At 37.5% G+C, this 22,781-nt stretch overlaps 1 protein-coding gene across 4 annotated transcripts in view; it reads left to right on the top strand.

Moving 5' to 3' along the window:
• NCK1 (NCK adaptor protein 1) overlaps window positions 1-22,781 on the top strand; it is an 81,657-nt gene that overhangs the window by 4,857 nt on the left and 54,019 nt on the right. The window contains exon 1 of one of the 4 annotated variants that reach the window (XM_015074248.3): window positions 6,602-6,788. The exons of the other annotated variants lie outside the window; for them this stretch is intronic. The gene's annotated coding sequence lies outside the window, so the exon portion shown is untranslated. Of the gene's footprint in view, window positions 1-6,601; window positions 6,789-22,781 lie in introns of those variants that run through there. 4 annotated transcript variants of the gene reach the window in all.

The following is a 22,781-nucleotide window of genomic DNA, read 5'->3' as shown; positions in this document are numbered from 1 at the left end:
AGGGAGTCTCTCTCTGTTTCTCTGCCCCTCCCCCCTCAAAATAAATAAATAAACATTTAAAAATAAATAATCTGCTAAAATAAACTGTTGAAATACTATCTTGTTCTGTATTCCTGAAATTGTATTTAAGGATTGCTGAATTGGATGGAAGTATGGTATGAATAATTTCTGCTTTTCCTCAAACAGACCAATTGAATAAAGCAGTGAGAATATGGCTTTTAAAAAATGGATATGTCTAAAAAGGTTTTTAGTTATTGTTGTTGTTTTAAGAATTGGCCTTCCAAAAATTTCAGTACATACTTCCAAATCATGTTACATTTAGATCAACTCAAATAATTGATATAACAAAGAATTAATATGCCCTGTATTTTGAGTATTCTAGCAAAATAAAAATTTATATTTACAACAGAAATATTCCATTAATTAAACAAGGCATTGGAAAAATTTCCTTAGAAATTTTTGATTGCTTACAGGTACTACATGTTCTTGATAACATTATTTATTTTTAGAAACATTTAGAATACTTTGTGTACAGTCCCATTCGCTCCCCCCCCCCCCAATTGTGCTGCCCAGGGAAGTCACTTTAATTTTTCTGTGTTTTTTTTTTATTTCCCATTTCCTTTTCATATTCTTTTTTTTTTCTTTTTAAAGATTTTAAGTAATCTCTGCACCCATTGTGGGGTTCGAACTCACAACCCCATAATCCAGAGTCGCATGCTCCACTGACTGAGCCCGCCAGGTGCCCTTCTGTATTCTTAAAAAGGCCTATAAGGCCTTCCGTTATTTGGCTTTTGCCCACTTCTAGCTGCATCTCTTGCCATTTTCCCTTTCCTTTAGGCTGCTCTTTGGGCCTTCTGTTGCCAGGCTGGGTTTGGTTTTGTTTTTTTTTTGGTCTTGGAACCTGTGAACATGCTCTTCCCTATGGGCAGATGGCTCCCTTAGGTCAATTAGTATTAAATTTGGCTGCTGCTAATAGAAAGAGGCCAAATAATTTCTCTCTCACACCAGAGAGGTCCAGCATTTGTGTGGCACTCATTTACTACATGTTATTTCCAGGTGTTTTTTTTCTGTAGTGTAAATAATTGTGAAATACAGATCTTTGTGTGTAAAGCCTTAATTTTTTCCCCCTTTTGATTAATTCCTGTTACGGGATGCAATTGAAAATGTCATTAATTTCCTTAAAAACTTTTTAGAGAAAATGTGGTTAAATTTTTTAAAATAGCAAAGTACACAAATTTCATTGTATAACTCAATGAGTTTTTATATTTGTAGACATACACCCATCACCCAGGTCAAGTATAGAACATTTCCAGTGCTCCAGAAGGCTCTGTCATATGTCCTCCCTATCATTATTTCTTGTCCCCAAAAGTTAATTACTGTTCTGACCTGTATCATTACAGGTTATTTTCCCCTGATTTTGAATTTAATATATCAATAGAACCATACACTATACATGTTTTGTGGGTGACTACTTCTGCTTAATATTGTGCTTATGAGATTCATTTATGAAGTTGGATGTAGCAGTAGTGGGGTCTTTCTTACCAAGGGTAGTATTCTGTTGATGAAATCTACAATTAAAAATTCACCATTAATGGATACTTTGTTCCTAGTTTTTTTTTTTAGCTATTATGAATAAAGTTGCTATATACATTTACTTACAAGTCTTTCAGTGGACATACACACTCATTTGTTTTGTGTATGTATCTGGGAGTATAATTATTTTCTTGTCTACCAGTTTTTGAACGTGCTCGGAGCAGCTTTCTGTCTTGTCCATGGCAGTTTTGGTGATTTCTCTCTCTGCCATAAAGCTAGTGATCCCCCTTGCCTTTCTCCTGTGTTAAATCTCTTAATTCCTGTGAATCATGTCGCTTTGACCCCACAGTAGATTGCTGTTAAAGGCTGAGATCTCGCATGAATGAATGCAAGATCTTTTTTTTTTTTTTTTTTGGTCTTCCCACGTGATTTTGGTGAGTGATGAATTTAGGTTGGAAATAATTTACTTTCAGAATTCTGAAGACCTCGCCATTGTTTTTGGCTTGTGATCCTTTTGAGAATTTCGAGGATATTCTGATTCCTGATCCTAATGTTTTTTGCTTTTTTTGGAATTTTGTATCTCTTATATTCTGAAATTTCATGAGGGTGTGACTTGGTGTACATGTATTTTTGTGCGTTTTCCTGGACATTCATTGTTCCAGCCAGATCTGCAAAATTATATTTGTTAGTTATGGGAAATTCTTTTGAATTATTTCATTGATCATTATATTAGTCTGCTAGGGCTACCATAAAAAAATACCACAGGCTGGGTGGTTTAAACAACAGAAATTTATTTTCTCACAGTTCTGAAGCGTAAGAAGTCCAAGATCCAGGTGCTATCAAGGTTGGCTTCTGATGAGATTTCTTCCTGGCTTGTAGACCGGCCTTTTCACTATGTCCTTACAAGGCTTTTCTGTAAGGAGAGTAGTCTATCTCCTCCTGCTCCGCTTCTGAGGACATCAGTCCAGTTGGATTAAGGCCCCACTCTTATGACACCTCCTAAAAGCCCTTTCTCCAAATTCAGTCACATTGGGAGTTAGAGCTTCAAGATGGATGTGGAGAGGGGGAAACAATTTATTCTATAACAGTGGTTTCCTCTCCTTCCTTTTTCTTTCTGAAAATTTTATTTCTGCTAGTTTATTTGTATATCAGACTACTCCTTCAGTATTTGTTTTTCTCCTTTATTTTTCATTTCCTACTCTGTTTGCTCTATATGAGAGGTTTACTTTATTTCCTGAGCCTTCTGTTGAATTTTTCATTTTTGCAAGCAAGATTTTGATTTCCCAAGAACTCTTTGTTCTCTTAAAAATTTTTTTTAATAAGGAGCATTCTGTGCTAGTTTCATAGATACATTTTCTTCTCTAATTTCTGAGACTATAAAATGTCTTTTTGTTTTGTTTTTGTCTTTTTTTTTTTCCCCTTGTTTCTTGTTTGTTCTTGGAGACACTCTTCTAAATTGGTCTAAGTTTTATGTTGGAGGTTTGCTTCAGGTGTCAGTAATCCTTGGATGTTATCGTGAGATTGAAAGCTTGAATTAATGGGGACTTAAAGACTTTGAACTTTATTGCATGGTGGTCCAAGCGAGCCTTTTTTTTTGAGAAAACCCTGAAGGTGTTTTTTTCTTAAGGGAAAACAGTTCTGTTTGAAGGCTAAAGTTTTGACTGCCTTTTTTTTTTGGTGTAAGGGACTGGTTTCTCATTCCCCACATTTGGTAGGGTACACAGATCTTTAATTATATCTGGTGATCCTCCAGTTCAGAGTTAGGTAGCCAACCATCAAGTAGATTTGGGGAGGAAACTTCTAAGTTTTTAACCACTTCTTAGCTTTCACCCAGTCTTCCTTACTTAACTCCCTCTTTTCTTAGTTTAAGCAGTAGCAGGTGCTGCTAGTTCCTGACTCCTTTGAGGTTTCCAAGGTATAAATTGGGTTTTTCAATTACTGGGTTAGGCTTCACCTTCTGGAATTCGCTGAGGTAGTTACCAGTTGTCTCTCTTTGGTTACAAAAATTTGTTGCTATTGTTTGCTTTCCTGTATGTTTTGCCTTCTGTGTTAATTTTCTTCAAAAAAAAAATTAAGTGTTAAATCCACTATTTTGATTGAAACCTCTCAAAAACCTTATTTGTACTGCCCTAAGCTAAGAATGATTTTACATTTTTAAAGGGTTATAAGAAAAAAATATGTGACAGAGACTGTGGCTCACACAGCACAAAATATTTACTATCTGGTCCTTTAGAGAAAAGTTGGCTTACCCTGTCCCTTGTTATAGTTTCTGATTTCCTTTAATAAAGCTGTTTCTAGACTACTACTTTACTCCCACTGAAGCTTAAGTTTACAATTTTGGAACTTCCTGAAGCTGTTTATTTTAATTTAGTCTAGTGCACATCATGGAAGTTATGACTAAGAATTGGTAGGTTCTACTCAATTATCAGAGATGTGGGATAATTGTAATGTAAAATCTCAAGGAGTAGGATAGCAAAATATTGAAGAAATAAGTCATGGAACATGCAATATATACATAGATACATTGTTCTTTGTCTTTGTCACTTAAGTGCAGAATTTAGGCACCAGTACTTTTAGTAATGGGAAGAGGGACAGTTGTCATAATGACAATAGGCTCAAGTGTTATTTTAAATGAGCACTGTTCGGGGCGCCTGGGTGGCTCAGTCGGTTAAGCCGCCGACTTCAGCTCAGGTCACGATCTCGCGGTCCGTGAGTTCAAGTCCCACGTTGGGCTCTGTGCTGACAGCTCAGAGCCTGGAGCCTGTTTCAGATTCTGTATCTCCCTCTCTCTGACCCTCCCCTGTTCATGCTGTGTCTCTCTCTGTCTCAAAAAAAATAAACGTTAAAAAAAAATTAAAAAAAAAAAATGAGCCCTGTTCATCAGCCCTCTCTAGTTGGTAAATCATAACTGGCAGAATAGTTTTGGCTCTAGGCAAGAGGCTGTTCTAGGCAGTAATATATATACACATATAAGTGTGTGTGTATGTATATATATATATATACATATATATATACATACACACATATATATATGTATTTTTCTACCTGATGCCAGAAATGAGAGGGAGACTTCATTTGAGCCACATGTCACAATGGGAGAAACAGGATTACATTGTTGTAGGAAAAAAAAAAGTTTTTTTCTTTAAGTTCCACTGCCAGAAAACTCAATTATGTTTAGTCTTAATTGGTTTTTATATTTTAAAATTTTAACATTTATTTTTTTGAGAGACGGAGAGAGCGAGAGACAGCGAGAGAGCAAGCGTGGGGGAGGGGCAGAGAGAGAAGGAGACACAGAATTGGAAGCAGGCTCCAGGCTTCAGGCTGTCAGCGCAGAGCCCAGTGTGGGGCTTGAACTCACCAACTGTGAGATCATGACCTGGGCTGAAGTCAGACGCTTAACCTACTGAGCCACCTGGCGCCCCTGTTTAGTCTTAATTGTATGAGCAGTCTCATCACAGATTGCTTGTATAATTATCTTTAATTCCTATAAATGGTATCTTGTTTTAGTATTTATCACTGTTATTTTTTGTATGTTCCAGAATTATTTCTGTGAATATACAAACTCATGCTCACTTTTAAAAAATACGCTCATATTCTACATCTTATTTTCTAATTTAGAGATTCTGGAGTCAGCCTAAATTCCACTGTAGGCTTCATCACTGTTTGTTTGGGGTTAGACCTCTATAAGCCTCATTTTTTTCTCCTTTGTAATACGGGATGATACCTAATCAAAGGATTATTATAAGGATTATTATAAATGCAAATTCATTTCCAGGTTCCACTTGATTGCTAAGTAGTGTTTTGTGCGGCTGCTCAAGGGTATGGGTTTCTTTCTGGTGGGGTAAAAATGTTCTAAAATTTATTGTGTTGATGGTTGCACAACTCTGAATATATTAAAAACCATTAAATTGTACACTTTAAATGGGTTATTGTATAGTATGTGAGTTATATCTCAGTAAGGTATTACCAAAAAAAGGAAAAAAAGCTGCTCAAACCTAGATCGCTTCATCAGTTTGTATAGCTAAGTGCCTGTCCTCTTCCTGCTTCAGCAGGAGATTGAAGATTTATCCTCTGTAAAGGACAAAATAGTGTCTCTGAGAGAGGGGTGGGCACTAGACATAATTGAAGATGAGGTGTCCCATGGAAAACACCTGAATTACCTGAAGTAAATGTACTCAATGTTGGGACCCTTATTAAGGCCTCTTCTCCTTTTTGGCTCCCAGATTTCTGGCTATCAGGTAGGAACTTACAGGATGCTTCTTTTAACTAGCCCCAGAGGAAAAACTGTAATTCACAATCAGCTTTTAGGGTCTTACTATTATTTTATTTTACTTTACTATATATACACATATATATACATATAATAAACATATTGAACAAGTACCAAATGTAAACTTTATGCTAAATGCTCTGTGGTATGTCAAAGAAATAGAAGACTCATGATTTGTAAGAGTTCATAATCTAGCTTTAATTAAAGAACAGTCCTAAGAAATACATTGACAAAGACAAGTTTAAGAAACATCTTACCAGAAGTTCTTAGTAAATAATTGGGGTTGATGGAAGGCAAGTGAGGCCAAATCAGTCAGGTAAGTATAATCAATAAAGGAATGATGTTCTGTATATTAATAAATTTTCTCTTAAACACCTGCTGAATATCTAGGCTGGTGATACCCATATGTACAATGAGGACTTCTGCATTTTCCATGAATTTTTTATCTTGGAAGTTAACAAATCTTTCATTACCCGGGGGGGTCATCCCTGCCAATTTATCACTTAAAATACATGACTCAAGCACTCCAAAAACACTCCTTGACCCCTGAATTCTATTTGTCTTACATCTGGCTAAATAAACGATCCTTCTGCTGTAGTAGCAAGCAATAATCAACTATGACAGGCATCCTGTCCTGAAAATGCTGCTCCATCACTTAGATTTTTCCCTGGTCTGGACACTCTTTCAGAGCTCTTTCTACATAGTGGGATAGATTTCTACCATCTTATCTGGAACAATAGCCTTTCACTTACTGGTATCCCCTGATAATCCCACAACTCTTTTCGTTTTCCTTCACAGAAAGACCATGCAAGAGCTCAAGACTTCTGTAAGACAGTCTTGTTTCAGGAGATGACCCAGTCTCTCCAGCTTATCGTCACATAAACAGATTTTGTCTCCAAATGAAAGATTTGACCACCATAGCTACTGGTAGATTGATAACAAGCCTTCTCCAACCAAAGCCAGTGCCTGGCTGACATTTCCTGTGGTAGCTGGTGATTTGAAATGGCTGCTGTTAACAGACCAACTGAACTTTTGAGATCTCCACTGTTTCCAATTCCTCTTGAGTCTGCTGGTCAATCAACTTGTCTGTTCAACTTGTCTGTTCAAGAGTACAGCTGTGCATGAATTTATCCAAGTAAGGTTGATGAAATCATAGTATAGGTGAAGATTTTTTTTGCTTATTAGTAACATATCTTGCTCCAGTTTCATCTCTTAACCAATAGAAAATGAACAACATCTCCTCTGCAGAAGGCAAGCATGGGATTCACATAATTATGCACTGCCACAAAATGTCAGGCCAGCTATGGAACACTGGAAGAATACATCCATCCATAAGGAAAAGTCATCCACACTTTCAGGGATTGTTTCAATCCAGTGACCAGTATCTTTGTTAAGAATGCCATGGCCATGGGGCACATGGGTGGCTTAGTCAGTTGAACGTCCAACTTCAGCTCAGGTCATGATCGCATGGTTTGAAAGTTCGAGCCCTGTGTCGGGCTCTGTGCTGACAGCTTAGAGCCTGGAGACTGCTTTGCATTCTGTGTCTCCCTCTTTCTCTGCCCCTCCCTGCTTGTGCTCTCTTTCAAAAGTAAATAAACATTAACAAATTTTTTTAAGAAAAGAATGCCATGGCCGATAAGGAAAAAACTGTGAGATGAGCTGGATCTTTCAACTTAGGCTTAGAATGGAGAGGCTCAATACAGCAAACTTCACCCTTGGAACCACTTAAAAGACACCTAGACTCACATGTTCTTTTTCCCATTGCTCTTTAATGTCAATGCAAAAACAGCCTCTGCTGTCATTATAGATTGCAAGAGTTGGATCATCTATAAACTTAATATGCAATATTGCTATTCCTGGAGGATGAACATCTGTTATTGATCTTAGAAGTTTTCCATTGGCCAAATCTCACGTCATGGTAGGTCCTTTAGCAAAGCCACAGAGAAGTCTTGAGTAATCGTTGTTGATACTGAGGGCAGAGATGGTTCCATACTGTCCTAAAACACTAGTGCTTCCTAGTTGCAAAGCTTGATTCTGATCACATATTAAGCCAATTCATGAGATGTGCTGCTATTAGATTGGACACTAATTGCTGTTGGCAAGCCAGCATCCACTTTGTTAGCTACAGACCCTATCTGGGCAGAAATTCCCTTCAGTAGTGAATGTTGCCTAATCCAAGGAGTGAAAAAGAATCAGGTAATTTCTTCTTCATTTTTAAGTTTGTCTTGTCACCACTATCTGAACTTGCTACAGATGAAGTATCATAGGAGTGAGAATCAGTAGTATCAATGTTTAACAATGTAAGATCCTCAAGAATAAAAGACTCCTCTTCATCATCAGTCTTACTGATTATGCTTTCCAATGTTGGAGGAGTATCAGCTGTAAGGGATATCAAACTCCTTGTCATCAATCAGATTATTTTTTTTAAGTTTATTTATTTTGGGGGAGAGAGAATGTACTTGTAAGTGGGGGAGGGGTAGAGAGAGATTCCCAAGCAGGGATTCACTGTCAGCATGGACTCTCATGCAGGGCTCAGTCTCATGAACCATGAGATCATGACCTGAGCTGAAATCAAGAGTTGGATGCCTGACTGAGCCACCCAGCTGCCCCAGTCATATCATTTTTAAACTCCAGTTCCTTGTCTAGATCCATGTAAGAGAATTTTGAAACTGAAGGTTCAAGATTGAAAGACTTATTCAGCTCTTCTTCAGTAGTCTTGGCACAGAGGCTCTGTTAGACATTTTTGTGGTCTGGTTCATTTTCCATATTTACTCTTTTTTTTCTTTAAACGAGAACAAATCTACGCCTTTATTTTTTGGTAAATGTAAATCCTTGAGGGGTATAGTATCATTTGGATCCTGTGGCCAATGGCTTTAGCAGGAAGGTTGCTTCAGAATTTGGCATGAACCATGCCAGTGTTGCTGTGAGCACGTTATTTTTCCACAGATTACTCTGGTTTTGTTCAGTTTGCCATTAAGAGTCACTGTGTTTTTTGCTTTGTACATTAAGCACATCTCTTGCCTAGATAGAATTCAGTTTCATCTCGAGCATAAACACCTTCAGTTTTAAGAGGAGCTGTGTGTTCCCTCTGCTTTCAGAGAACCTGCTTATGGCCAGCAAAAATGGCCTTAGACCACAGCCTTCCAGATATATTTGTCGTTTTAGGAGTCCCGTTCCCAGCAGGCCTCTACAGGTTCTAAAATGATGGAAAGAGCCCATTATTAACTTTTAATAATTATAATTCACTCAACCCAAGCAAATTTTTACTTGGTTTTGTTTTGATTTTTGGCTTTAGATCATGATGACCTGAATGATGATCTCTACTTGCAACCATTCCAGCCCAGGACCATTTATTTATTTATTTATTTATTTATTTATTTATTTATTTATTTATTTCATTTATTCACTTATTCATTTCTTTTAAAGTAATTTCTACACTAAACATGGGGCTCAAACTCACCACCCTGAGATCAAAAGTCACATGCTCTACTGACTGAGCCAGCCAGGCTGCCTCTAGGGCCCTACTTTTAAATATGAGCAGACAATGAAGGATCACCACGTGCATGAAGTAAGCTTTTAACATGAGATCAATTACAAAAAAAAAAAAAAATTTTTTTTTGCAACAGTCAGAACAAAAAATAATTCTTTAAAATTAGAGCATAATAGTAAGAAAAAACAGTAGAAGAAAGGAAGTTGAAGTAGAGATCTTTAATAAAGTAGAGGAAAATATGGAAAATAGGTTATAAAAAGAAAAAAGGTCAGTCCAGGAGGTGAATTTCCGTGTAACAGAAATGCCAGTGAGAAAAGAGTGGAGAAAAATTATCAGTGAAATAATGAAGAAAAATCCCCAGAGTTGAGGAACCTCATTTTACAAATTGAGAGGCCTTTTGGTACTCAGGAAAATGGATGAAAATAAATGCATACCTTCAATCTGGGACTAGTCAGGAAAATGGAGACCACATTACTTATTATAACAGAATTTTAAGAGTTGTTTAGCTATATTATGGGTTGAATAGTGTCACCTCAAAAAGATATGTTGAAGTCCTAGTCCTTCAGCATCCCAGAATGTGACCTTATTTGGAAATACAGACTTTACAGAGGTAAATCAAGTTAAAATGAGGTGAGTGGAGTGTGCCCTAATCCAATATGATTGGCATTCTTTAATAACAGTGGAGGAATTTAGACAAATTTGGATGAAGACAGGCATAGAGAGAACATGGCCATCTAGAGGCCAAGGAATGCTTGAGGCTACCACAAGCTAGGAGAGAGTCCTAGAACAAATCCTTACCTAGTTACCTAGAACATTGCCAGTACCTTGATTTTGGACTTCTGGCCTCCACAACTGTGAGATGGATATTTGTGTAAGCCAACCTAGTTTGTGTTTCTTTGTTATAGCAGCCCTCAAAAACCAATACACTAGATAACTGGAGAACTGAAAAGACACTAAGGGAATACTCAGGTATCATACAGATAGTAACCATAAAAGTAAATTACTAGCTTCTAGGGCTGGAAGAAGATCTTGGGATTATTAGAATTTAGAAGCATGAAGAGTGGTCTGGAGGAGCTGAAACTGAAACTTCTGAGGAGTTGCTACCTGCTCAGAAAGTAAAGGTATTTTAGGGTGGTCTGTGAATGGCAGGAAAAGCACAAAAGCAAAAAAAAATTGCTAACTGGAGCCAGTTGCTGCTGCTGGAATCATTGCTGTTGCCAGAGTGAAGTTTGTTGGTTGATGGTTGTTGGTTGATGCTGACCTGAAGGAGTATCTCCTTGTTCCCTCCTTTAGTCTTCTAGTGTCTTTCTTGTATGGAGAATACAGAGTCTGATAGGGAGTCAGCTAGCAAAGGAGATATGTGATTTATAGGGTTCCAGCCTCCCAACATTGCAGAGTAGAGAACTAGATTTGAAGCCAGGAGCAATGACTAACTAGTACACATAGACACTGAGGTATGTCCTCATGAAAGTTTGAAGTACATAGAACAAAGAACATCCAGAGGTAGGGGAAATGAGTCATTACAGAGATTCAGTATTCTCAACTGCAGACTCACAAGCCAGAAGGTAGTGAGCAATGCTCTCAAAATCTGAGGAAATGATTTCCAAGTTAGAATTGTTTTCCCAGTCAAATTAAGCATAAGTTTAGAGTGTAGACATTTTCAGACATGCAAGGTCTCCACAAATTTCTCTTCCCTACTTCCTTTCTCAGAAAGCTAATGTGTGATTTGTTCTACCCACCAAAAGGAAGGAGAAAACCTCCATAAAAGAAAAGGTGAAAGATACAGGAAACAGGAAATCAGATTTTAGAGAGACAAAGGGAATCCTAAAGTGATAGTAAAGAGGATTCCCTGAATGCTGATTATCTAATAAAAGAGCAGTAAGTCCAGATTGTACCAGGTAAGAAGGCATTGGTAGCTGTATGACAGTGAAATTAATAGAATACCTGATGTCTGCATATTTAATTTAGGAAATTTGCAAGGAATTTGGAGTTGAATAAGTGATATCTTTCCTTTGCTTAGTTTTTTATATTGGCATTTTAGAACTTTGTTCTGGAATTACTTCCCTCTTATACTCAGTCCTGTGACTTTTAAGTATCAATAGGTGGATGCTTTACAAGTTTATATCTCTAGGAAAGATCTCTACCATTTTACATTCCCACCAACAGTGCACATTTTACATTTCCATCAACAGTGCCCAAAGATTCCAATTTCTCCAAATCCTTACCAATCCCTTGTTATTTTCTTTCTTTCTTTCTTTTTTCTGATAGTAACCATCTTAATGGGTATAGGGTTTTAGCTCATTGTGGTTTCTGTTTGCATTTTCCTAATGATAAGCAGTGTTGAGCATCCTCTACTATGTTTATTGGCCATTTATATATCTTTGGAGAAATGTCTAAGTTCTTTGTTTTTTCATTGGGTGGTTGTTGAGTCTTGACAGAAATGTATCAGTTGTGGTTTTTCTTTCCTTTTAACTCATTCTTGATAGAGCAGGCAGAGAAATGTTTTTAAGATTTCTGTATTAGTCATGGTATGCTAACAGCCCTAGTAAGCAACAAATCTTTGTGGCTTAACACAGTGGAGGTTTCTATTACTTTCTCACATTACAGTCTAGTGTATATGTGTAATGGAGTAGGAGTTGGGATACCTCTGTTCCATGCAGTCATTCAGGGAAAGAGGCTCCTATATCTTTTTAAGTCATCACTGTTACCACCATGTGGCTTTTGGGGTTGTTTTGAAAAGAGAAGGGAGTATAGAAGAAGCTTTTAGTCCCCATATTGGAAGTGGCATATATCACTTTCACCCAGATTCCATTAGTCAGAACTGAGTCACATGATCCCACCTAACTACAGGGGTGACTGGGAAATGTAGTATAGCAATGTGCTAATGAAGGAAAGGAGAACACAGATCTTAATGAGCACTAGCAGTCTCTGTCAGAGTGTATACTAGATTAGAACTTCTTGCTTAAAACTCTTTAAGAACTTTATTTAAAAAAATTTATTTTTAAGGTTCATTTTTGAGAGAGACAGAAGGAGTGAGTAGGGAAGGGGCAGAGAGAGAGGGAGAGAATCCCAAGCAGGCAATGCACTGTCAGCACAAAGCCTGATGTGGGGCTTGAACTCCCGAATTGTGTGAGATCATGACCCGAGCCGAAACCAAGAGTCGGATGCTTAGCTGACTGAGGGAGCCGCCTAGGTACCCCTAAGGACTTTTTTTAATGCATAGAACAAAACTGGCCTATGTCTGTTTCATCCTTACTTTGTATCACTTTTTCCTTTATTATTCTCAAGCCACATTAGACTAGGTCATTTCTCAAAACACGCCAGGCTTTTTCCCTCCTAGAACCTATGTGTTTTGTGGTTTCCTTTGCTTAGAGAACTCTAAATATTTACATGACTGTCTCCTTTTCATCTTAAAATGTCAGCTAAATTCCATCTCTAACTAAATTTCTGAAGTAGCCCTTCTAGTTCTGTCCCTTACGAAAGCAATGTGTTTGTATCATAGCATTTGTCACAATCTATAATTTTTTATGTGAACATTTTGTTTGCTTTTCCTGTGTCCTCTGCTAGAAAGAGATGTCTTTTTTTCTCACTGTTCAATTTCTGCTGCCCAGCCAGTACTTAGCATATGCTAGTCATTTCATAAGTGTGTTGTATGAATGAAAGACTATTTATTATACACAAACCAAAGTGGAGAGACTAGAGTGAATAATAACCAAGAGCTCATGATAATTTAGATGAATTGCTGAGGACTTGGGTTTTAGTGGAGTCTGTATCAGTGGAACCAAAAAGGATGAATGAGGGACATTTCAAAGGAAAACACAACAGAAATTGCTGTGTGACTTAAGGGGGGAGCCTGGGTGAATGGGATGATGATGCTTTGTGATTACCAGAGGTGAGTAAGAAGGTTAGAAAAGTTGGCTTTCTGGAGATTATAACTGGTTAGGATTGTTGCATGTTGAATTTGAGGTATTGAAAGAAGAAATGTTGAGGAATAGTAGTTTGGATTAGAGAACACAATTGGAATTACAGACTTGGGAGTCACCCGGCCAATAGTGATAAGATGAAGCCATAAAAATGGATGATCTGGGGCACCTGGGTGGCTTAATCAGTTAAGCGTCTGACTCTTGGTTTTGGCTCAGATCATGATCCCAGGGTTGTGGGATTGAGCCTGTGTCAGGCTCTGCACTAAGCGTGAAGCCTGCTTGAGAGTCTCTTGCAACCTCCCCCCTCCCCGTTTTTCCACCCTCCCCCCCTTCATGCTTGCGCCCACTTCGCGCGCGCGCGCACACACACACACACACAAATAGAAGATCTGTTGGGAGAGAGGGTATACATTGAGAAGAGCAAATGACTCAAGGGGAGAAAAAAGAGGAGCCACAAATAGAGACCAGGAGGAGTAGGTGGAGAGGGAGGAAGAGAACCGATTTAGTATAGGGTTAAGGAAACCAGAAAAGAGTTTCAGGAAAGAGTGATGGTTAGCTTGGGTGCTTCTAGTATGGCTATTCCTTGTGATACGTATTTGAAGGTTCTAAAGTGTTACCTTTCATTAAGGTTATAAAATGGTGATATTAATATCTGCTTCTTAAGATTGTTGTGAGGATTATTAATATATTGTATCAAAAACAATATACTTAATTCATGCACTATGTCCAATAAACATTTTGAAGTAAAATACAATGGGACAGTACAGTTAGGGATTAAGGAGCATTAAGGAGTTTGCAGAGGGAGAAAACAGTACTGGGCTTCTGTAGCAACTTTAGAGTTATATTCTTAAATGTTACAGTAAGTTAAAATTGTACTAAAAGCTTATATAGAGATACCACTTAAGAATTTTTGTTGAAATGTTTTTAGTAGGAATTGTGTCATCACAATGGTTATTTTTCTTAACCATATAGGTTTACTCAGTCTTATTCTGGAAGCATTTATAATGCACATGCCCCTTGGAAAGTCATTGTCCTTTAAGATAGTTTGAATAAATTATTATTTAACATTTAAATGGAGGTATATTTAAATAAAGAGTAGAGTATATTTAAATTGGAAGCATAGTTTAATATGTCAAATTGCACTAATACCAGCTTAAAGCATCTGACTCTTTTTGGTGGTGGAACTTCACTTGTGGATAGTATGGAGAAATTCCAATTGTTGCAGGATTCTATCTCCAGCTGAACAAGTATGAGAGTCATTAACACAAGGGAAGATGGAAGCTTTCTTGCATTCCTTTTTATTCTCATCTTTTAAAGTTTGTTCATCTTTTTGTTTAGGGTACTTGGGTGGGTTAGCTGATTAGAGTTTGGTACTATATCATATCTTGTATCATCAGTCATATATGAAATATATTCATATCTTAACATCTATTATAATGGAAAAAAGTAAGATGTTGCCTTTCTCATGATCAGTAGCAGTCTAAGAATAAAACTTTGGAATAAAGGGTAAGGTAAAAGGCAAATAGGTAAAGAAAGAAGACACAAGGGGAGACAAAAAGAAATTGAGAGATAATTGGTGAAAAGAGCTGTTTAAATTTATCTTTCCTTTGCATTGGGTTTTAACTTGCTGTGAATTAGCAGTTGAGAATTGCTTTGTCATGTAAGTGTCCATTGGCTGATGAATGGATAAAGATGTGGTATATAGATACAGTAGGATCTTATTCAGCCATTACAAAGAAGGAAATCTTGCCATTTGCAATGACATGGATGGAGCTAGAAAGCATTAATGCAAAGTGAAAAAAAGTCAGAGAAAGATAAATACCAGATGATTTCACTTACATGTAGAATTTAAGAACCAAAACAAATGAGGGAAGCCTGGGTGACTCGGTTGGTTAAGCATCTGACTTTGGCTCAGGTATGATCTCGTGGTTCATGAGTTCGAGTCCCTTGGGCTCTGTGCTGACAGCTCAGAGCCTGGAGCCTTCCTTGGATTCTGTGTCTCCTCTCTCTGCCCTTCTCCCACTTGTGCTCTCTCTTTCTCTCAAAAATAAATAAACGTTAAAAAAAAAAAAAAAGAACCAGAGCAAGGGAAAAAAAATAGACAAGCCAAGAAACAGACTCTTAACTATAGAGAACATACTGATGGTTAACAGAAGGGAGGTGAGTAGGGGGATCCGTGAAATAGATGATGGGGATTAAGGAGTGCACTTGTAATGAGCACTGGGTGATGTATGGAATTGTTGAAACACTATATTGTATGCCTGAAATTAATATGCTATATGTTAACAATATTGGAATTAAAATAAAATAAAATAGCTTTGCCATTAAAATATAATTGGTGACTTTTAGGTTATTTGCTACCCAGAGGAGACATGGCTTCCTAATTGTAAAATTCACATATAAGTATCATTGAATTTATATCCATACAATTGGTGGTGGAATTTTTAGCATTAGGTAGGAGGACAAGGGAGGGAAGGACAGCCATATAGCAGTTACTATACTAAGTGTTTTATGTATTTTGTTTAGTTTTCATAGCCACCCATAGGTAGATGTTACTGAAGCTCAGAGAGTTTAGGTAACTTGCTCAGTGTCACACAGATAATAAATGGCAGAGCAAGAATTTAAACTCTGGTGTTTCTGTCCTCTCTTAGTTATCTTTTATTTATCCCTTTGCTTCATTTTACAATTCCATTCAGTCACTTGTTGGTCTATTGGCTTAAAAGAAAAAAAAAGCTCTTTTGAGATACAATTCACCCATTTAAAGTGTACGATTCAGTGGCTTTTAGTATTTTCAGAGTTTTGCAACCATCACCACAATTTAGAACATTTGCATCACCCCTTAAAGAAACCACATTCCTATTAGTCATCACTCTTTAGCTTTCCCTACTCCCAGCCCTAGGCAACCATTAATCTGCTTTCTGTCTTTATGGATTTGTTCATTCTGGACATTTCATGTAAATGGAATCATACAATATGTAGTCATTTGTGACTGGCTTCTGTCACTTACCATAATGTTTTTAAGATTCATCCATGTTAAAACATGTATCAGAACTTCATTCCTTGTTATTGCTAAATAATATTCCATTGTATAGATATACCACTTTTAAAAAGTTTATTTATTTATTTTGAGAGAGAGACAGCTCTAGTGGGGGAGAGCCAGAGAGAGAGGGAGGGAGGGAGGGTGGGGGAGAGAGATAAACAATATGTATTCTGGATATTAATCCCCTATCCTATGTACGACTTGCAATATTATTTCCCATTACATGATACACAAAAGAGTATGATGATGTCCAGTTTATTTTTTTTGTTGCCTGTTCTTTTGGAGTCAGATCCAAGAAATTACTGCCAAATTCAGTGTTGTGATGCTTTTGCCTTGTTTTCTTCTAAGAGATTTATGCTTGCAGCTTATTTGTGTCTTTGATGCATTTTGAGTTCTTGTTTATAGTGTAAGGTAAGGGTCCAACTTCATTTTATAAGTGTTTATGTGAATATATGTTTTCATTTATCTTGGCCATATAACTAGGAATGGAATTCCTAGGCTAAAGGTTAAACTATGTTTAGACTTTGAGGAACTGCTGAACTGTTTTCCAAAGTGGCTGTACCATTTTACATTCCCACTAACAGTATATGAAGGTTCTGGTTTCTCTGTTGCTTTTCAAATCCAAACCACATTACCTTCTGACTGGCTTATTTCAAAAATTTCCTTGGATGGCCTCTTTGGTGATAATCTCACAACTCTGTCTTTCTCTTGTCCTCTTTAAGCAATCTTAATGCTGTACATTGTATCATAAAAAATTGGAGGTGAAATGAACTATAATCATAGAAGTTAAACTGTTTTTCAATTGATAAATAAAATTTGGGGAAGAGATCTGACTCCATTTTAGAATGATAGTATCAAGACTAGATCCCTTACTTTGCATATAGCTTTCATTTATTTATCAATTAAATTTTAAAAAATCTTTATTTATTTTTGAGAGAAGGGGAGACAGAGCGCAAGCAGGGGAGGAACAGAGAGAGAAGGAGACACAGAATCCAAGGCAGGCTCCAGGCTCCAAGCTGTCAGCACAGAGCCCGACACGGGGCTCATACTCACGAACAGTGAGATCATGACCTGAGCCAAAGTTGGACTCTCAACCGACTGAGCCACCCAGGCGCCCCTATAGCTTTCATTTTATTAAATCATTGTGTTTCCCATCGATGTGTCTAAAACTCTTTACCTAACTGTGTTCACTAGTTTTCCTCCCCACCATCTCCCCTAAAGTAGTCTAAAAGCAAGGAGTTATGTGCAGGTAATTTATTTGACAGGTGATCCTAGGGAACAAGAATAAAGGACCAGGGTAAATAAGAAGGAAAGCTAGTACAAGAATGTATTATTGAATTACTCACTGCTGTGGCAACTAGGGCTCAGTTGTAGTGGGAACTTCTGAGAATATAGGTGCTTCTCAAATTGTCTCCTCATGGATGGACAGGAGTAAACTGTTGCCTGCTTTTGTTCTCCATTAGTTGGCAGTTGCCCTGGTTAGTATAAAATCTTTTGCCTTCCCTTCATCACTTTAAGATTCCACACAAGAGCCAGCCAAGTGGGTTGGTTCCTTGTGCTGTCTCACTTCATGGCCTCAAAAGAGCCCCAGAGCAGAAAGCAAACAAATCCCAGTGTGTTCTGTGTGGGGAATAAGTCAAAACTTACCTGGAACCATTAGCCTGAGCTTATGACAGGTGTGGTGGTCAGAATAATGATCTCCCAAAGATGTCTATATCCTAATCCTCTAAATCCGTGAATATGTCACAAAAGAGACTTTGTAGATAGTGAGATTTTCCTGAATTATCTGGGTGGGCCCAGTGTAATCACAAAGAGCTTTGTTTTATAAGAGGGAGGCAACAATGTCAGTCTAAGAAAGAGATATGATAATGGAAGCAGAGATTTGTCATGAGGTGTCTGAGAGCCAAGGAATACAGGCAGCTTCTAGAGTTTGGTATAGAGAAGGAATGAATTTTCTCTTAGAGTTCCTGAAAGAATGCAGGCTTTGATTGTAGTTCTGTGAAACCTGTTTTGAAATTCTTATCTTTAGAACTTTAAGATAACAAATTTGTGTTCTAAGCCACTAAATATATGGCAATTTGTTACACAGCAGTAGGAGACTACTGTTAGAGCTAGCATCAAAGGAGAGACCGACAGCATGAAGGTGAATATGCCATGGTCATATGCTTCACCATTAAATAGATCTTTTGGTTTGGGGTGATGTTGAGATGGATTTTGATAAAGCAAGCATTTTGAAGCCATTGGATGATGGTTCTGGGCAGAGGTACTGTTGAGGGACACTTTGGATAGGGAAGGCAATATCATTTAAGTAAGTGTAAATTCTGCTGCCTTCCACAGTGCTAGAGTCCCAACCCCATTACGCCACCTGATCAGCTTTATGTCTGATAAGTTGCTGTGTGTATTCTGCAGTGATCCTAATCCTACTAGAATTTTTTCAGTTTTAGTAAGCTTTTTTATTATATTTTTCAAAAAGTAAATTGATGTTTTTGATAACAAGGATCTGAGGAACGTGAGTTTTAAATTTTAATATGGTCACTTGTATGATTTTATTTATAAGGAATTCAAGAAAAGGCAAACTATAGTGACAGAAGGCCCATCAGTAGTTGCTAGGGGGAGAGGATTGACTATAAAGGGGCACAAGGGAACTTTTTGAGCGATAAAAATGTTTTAGAGCTTCATTGTGGTATAAGTTACACAGATGTAACACAAAATGTATTTTGTACATTAATTAAGATTCATTAGATCTTTCAGCGACTGCGAAGCTGGGAAGATCTGCCTGGGCCAGGGACATAACGATCTCCTTGTCCTCCTCCCCTTGAACCTTTCTCCAAAGTTCCTCAATAAAATGGTTTGATCACCCCCCCTCCCACTCCAGAAAAAGACTCATTAAACTCTATACTGTTTTTAAAAAAATCATTTTTAAAAATATTTATTTTTGAGAGAGAGTGTGAGTGGGGAAGAGTCAGAGAGAGAGGGAGACACAGAACTGCAAGCAGGCTCCAGGCTCTGCTCTGTTAGCACAGAGCCTGACATGGGGCTTGGGCTCACAAACTGTGAGATTATGACCTGAGCTGAAGTCGGATGTTTAACTGACTGAGCCACCCAGGCGCCCCTTATTAAACTCTGCACTTAAAATCAGTGTAGATTAAGTCTCTCAACTTATTTGAAGGAAAGAAGAGGATTTAATGTACTCCTTTTTCAATCTTTTCTATGTTTATTTCCTTTTAGGTAATAATTTTTGATTCTTAGGTTTGAGAAATTCTTCCCTTCTCTGGGATTTTTTTTTTCTTCTGATTTTCCCATTTTATTAATTTCTGTTCTTTGTTTCCTTTTATTATCTTGAAATATAACCAGGATGTTTTAATCAGGTAGAGTAAGACCCACAGAATAGAAATGACTGTCAGAAGGAAGAAGGTTTTACTCAGTTTCCTAGCAACTGGAGGCACAGCATTCCATGCCACATCATGGTGCCACATGGAGAAGCACCAAGGTTGGTCAGGAGGCAGAAGGAGCAAGGGGAAAGCATGTCCAGAGCCTTTATTGTGGTTAAGTGGGAAGGAATGGATGAGGCAGGGTAGGCAAGCCTGAGCAAGTTGAGGTTTGGATAATTTGAATAATTTATAGCTCTGGGTGATAGGATTTGTCTCTAGCTGTCTAGTACCGGGCCCCAGGGTGAGTTAGAACAGTGGGAATACAGGTTTAGTATGTGAGAATTTTTGAAAGGAGAAAGGATGCTGTATTTTGTCAAATGCTTTCTCTGCATCTATTGAGAGGATTATATGGTTCTTGTCCTTTCTTTTATTGATGTGATGAATCACATTAATTGTTTTGTGGATATTGAAATAGCCCTGCATTCCAGGTATAAATCCCACTTGCTCATGGTGAATAATTTTTTCAATGTATTGTTGGAGCCGGTTGGCTAATATCTTGTTGAGGATTTTTGTGTCCATGTTCATCAGGGAAATTGGTCTATAGTTCTTCTTAGTGGGGTCTCTGGTTTTACAATCAAGGTAATGCTGGCTTCATAGAAAGAGTTTGGAAGTTTTCCTCCATTTCTATTTTTTGGAACAGCTTCAAGAGAATAGGTGTTAACTGTTCCTTAAATATTTGGTAGAATTCCCCCGGAAAGCCATCTGGCCCTGGACTCTTGTTTTTTGGGAGATTTTGATTACTAATTTGATTTCCTTACTGGTTATGGGTCTGTTCAAGTTTTCTTTTTCTTCCTCTTTCAGTTTTGGTAGTGTATATGTTTCTAGGAATTTGTCCATTTCTTCCAGATTGTCCATTTTATTGGCATATAATTGCTCATAATATTCTCTTTTTATTGTTTTTATTTCTACTGTGTTGGTTGTGATCTCCTTTCATTCTTGGTTTTATTTTTTTGGGTCCTTTCTTTTTTTTTTTTTTTGATCAAACTGGTTAGTGGTTTATCAATGTTGTTAATTCTTTCAAAGAACCAGCTTCTGTTTTCATTGATCTGTTCTACTGTTGTTTTTTGTTTGTTTGTTTGTTTTGATAGCATTACTTTCTGCTCTAATCTTTATTATTTCCTGTATTCTGCTGGTGTTGGGTTTTATTTGCTGTTCTTTTTCCAGCTCCTTAAGGCGTAAGGTTAGGTTGTGTATCTGAGATCTTTCTTCCTACTTTAGGAAGGCCTGGATTGCTATATACTTCCCTCTTATGACCACCTTTGCTGTGTCCCAGAGGTTTTGGGTTGTGGTGTTATCATTTTCATTGACTTCCATATACTTTTTAATTTCCTCTCTAAATTCTTGGTTAGCCCATTCATTCTTTAGTAGGATGTTCTTCAGTCTCCAATATTTGTTACCTTTCCAACTTTTTTCTTGTGGTTGATTTCAAGTTTCTTAGTGTTGTGGTCTGAAAATATGCACAGTATGATCTCGATCTTTTTGTACTTACTTAGGGCTGATTTGTGTCCCAGTATGTGCTCTTCTCTGGAGAATGTTTTATGTGTACTCGTGAAGAATGTGCATTCTGCTGCTTTAGGATGAAATGTTCTGAATATATCTGTTAAGTCCATCTGGTCCAGTGTATCATTCCAAGCCATTGTTTCCTTGTGGAGTTGTTGATTAGATGATCTGTCCATTGCTATGAGTGGGGTGTTGAAGTCTCCTACTATTATGGTATTACTATCCATGAGTTTATGTTTGTGATTAATTGATTGATATATTTGGGTGCTCGCACATTTGGCGCATAAACGTGTACAATTGTTAGGTCTTCTTGGTGGATAGACCCCTTGATTATGATATAATGCTCTTTTGCATCTCTTGATGCAGTCTTTATTTAACATCTAGATTGTCTGATATAAGTATGGCTACTCCAGCTTTCTTTTGTTGACCATTAGCATGATAGATGGTTCTCCATCCCCTTACTTTCAATCTGAAGGTGTCTTTAGGTCTAAAGTGGGTCTCTTGTAAACAGCATCTAGATGGATATTGTTTTCTTATCCATTCTGTTACCCTTTGTCTTTTGATTGGAGCATTGAGTCCATTGATGTTTAGAGTGAGTACTGAAAGATATGAATTGATTGCCATTATGATGCTTGTAGAGTTGGAGTTTCTGGTGGTGTTCTCTGGTCCTTTGTAATCTTTGTTGCTTTTGATATATATCTATATATATCTATCTATATATATATATAGATATGTATATATATTTTTTTCATCTTTTCTGCCCTCAGAGAGTCCCCCTTAAAATTTCTTGCAGGGCTGGTTTAGTGGTCATAGACTCCTTTTACTTTTGTTTGTCTGGGAAACTTTTTCTCTTTCCTCCTATTCTGAATGACAGCCTTGCTGGATTAAGAATTCTTTGCTGCATATTTTTCTGATTCAGCACACTAAATACATCCTGCCACTCCTTTCTGACCTGCCAGGTTTCTGTGGATAGGTCTGCTGCAAACCTGATGTGTCTTCTCTTGTAGGTTAGGGACTTTTTTTTCCCTCGCTGCTTTCTTGATTCTCTCCTTGCCTGAGTATTTTATGAATTTGAGTATGATATGCCTTGTTGATGGTCGTTTTTTGTTGAATCTAATAAGGGTCCTCTGTACTTCCTTGATTTTGATGTCTGTGTCTTTCTCCAGGTTAGGAAAGTTTTCCGCTATGATTTGCTCACATAACCCTTCTACCCCTGTTTCTCTCTCTTCCTCTTTTGGGACCCCTATGATTCTGATGTTCCTTTTTAATGAGTCACTGATTTCTCTAATTCTTAAATCGTGCTCTTTTGCCTTAATCTCCCTCTTCTTTTCTGCTTCATTATTCCCTATAAGTTTGTCCTCTGTATCACTGATTATCTCTTCTGCCTCATCCATCCTTGCCGCCGCTGCATTCTTCCGTGATTGCAGCTCAGTTATCGCATTTTTAATTTCATTCTGACTGTTTTTTACTTCTTTTATTTCTGCAGAAAGGGATTCTGATCTATTTTCGACTCCAGCTCATATTCTTATTATCATGATTCCAAATTCTGGTTCAGACGTCTTGCTTGTATCTTTGTTGGTTAAATCCCTGGCTG

Source organism: Acinonyx jubatus, chromosome C2 (genome assembly GCF_027475565.1).
Source record: "Acinonyx jubatus isolate Ajub_Pintada_27869175 chromosome C2, VMU_Ajub_asm_v1.0, whole genome shotgun sequence".
Taxonomy (NCBI): domain Eukaryota; kingdom Metazoa; phylum Chordata; class Mammalia; order Carnivora; family Felidae; genus Acinonyx; species Acinonyx jubatus.
Note: the sequence above shows the minus strand (reverse complement) of the source record. Positions and strands in the feature narration are given on the sequence as shown.